Source organism: Octopus bimaculoides, chromosome 10, assembly GCF_001194135.2.
Source record: "Octopus bimaculoides isolate UCB-OBI-ISO-001 chromosome 10, ASM119413v2, whole genome shotgun sequence".
In the NCBI taxonomy this organism is placed as follows: Eukaryota; Metazoa; Mollusca; class Cephalopoda; order Octopoda; family Octopodidae; genus Octopus; species Octopus bimaculoides.
Genome location: NC_068990.1, coordinates 15,565,053 through 15,566,624, shown reverse-complemented (window position 1 = coordinate 15,566,624; position 1,572 = coordinate 15,565,053).

The following is a 1,572-nucleotide window of genomic DNA, read 5'->3' as shown; positions in this document are numbered from 1 at the left end:
TATATATATTTATCTATCTATCTATCTGTCTGTCTGTCTGTCTATGTATCTGTCTGTCTATCTATGTATCTGTCTGTCTGTCTGTCTATGTACCTGTCTGTCTCTCTCTCCATCTGTCTGTATCTCCATCTGTCTGTCTATCTATCTATCTATCTATCTATCTATCTATCTATCTGTTTGCATGTCTATTTGTCTGTCTGTCTAAATATCTCAGCTATCCATATCTCCTGTCTATCTGCCTTATCTGTTTCATCCATCTCACAATATATCCATCTTATATATCTATTTCTCTTATCTAAATATCTTATCTAAGTCTCTTACCTTCCTTATCTATCTCTTTACTTATCTAATTACCCATCTGTCCGTCTTTATTTTAGTTCAATTTCTTCTCCAATTTCTGTTTCATTTTCATACATGCTCCTCTTCATCATCTTCAAGATGACCTATTACTCACACACATAAATCAAAATCACCTTGAATGATGAATATCAGTCTGAAGGTAAAAATTTCTACATGGATTATCTTCAACCTACAATATTTTTGCATTGAATTCCATGCTAGAATATTAACAGAACACCCACATACCCTCAAATCTATACACACATATAGATTTACAAGTGAAATACATACGTACTAACACAGACACACACACACAAACACACTGCATGTGCAAACACATACAAACTAATTTAAAGATATCAACCTACTTTTGTTTCACTGACCTACTTTATGATGTCAGAGACATTCCTGCTCATTCAAGCAAAGCACTACTTAGTCCTCCTCTTCATTACCTCTCATTCATAAGTACACACTTAGTGTATGACCAACCATCAACTCATCAACTAACTCTCAACTGAAGCGTATAACCTGGTCCTTTATAAATGAATTCAGCAAGATGATCCAGTATTTGAAAGGTAAACTATAGTAAATATACGATGAGTAAAGAAGAAGAAATGTTTCCTTCTCAAGCCATGCCAGGCTCATAAGGACTGGTTTCCCGGTTTCAGTGGCATATAAATTCCTCATCTGGACAGGACACCAATCCATCGCAGGATTACTCATTTTTGCCAGCTGAGTGGACTGGAACAACAGGAAATGAGGTGTTTTGTTCAAGAACATAGCACATCGTCCAGTCCAGGAATCGAAACTACAATCTTACAATCATGAGTCCAACACCCTAACCACTAGGCCATGTACCTCCACATATGATGAGTAGTTTATATTAAATACCATATTTTAGTGCATATAAGGAACCCTTTTTTTATCAAAAATTAGGTTAAAAAAATATAGGAGTTTCTTATACATGGATAGTATTACAGATCTATATTTAAGAGATGAGGAATTATTTACATTATTTACATTTGATGGAGATTTGTGCTCATCTTGTTTGTTGTTAACACAGCATTTCAGCTGATATACCCTCCAGCCTTCATCAAGTGTCTTGGGGAAATTTCAAACCTGGGTTCTCATTCTTAAGGTATTTTTCAATGTAATTATTATTATTATTATTATTATTCAGGTCACTGCCTGAAATCGAACTTGGAGTCTTGGGGTTAGTAGCCCATGTGCTTA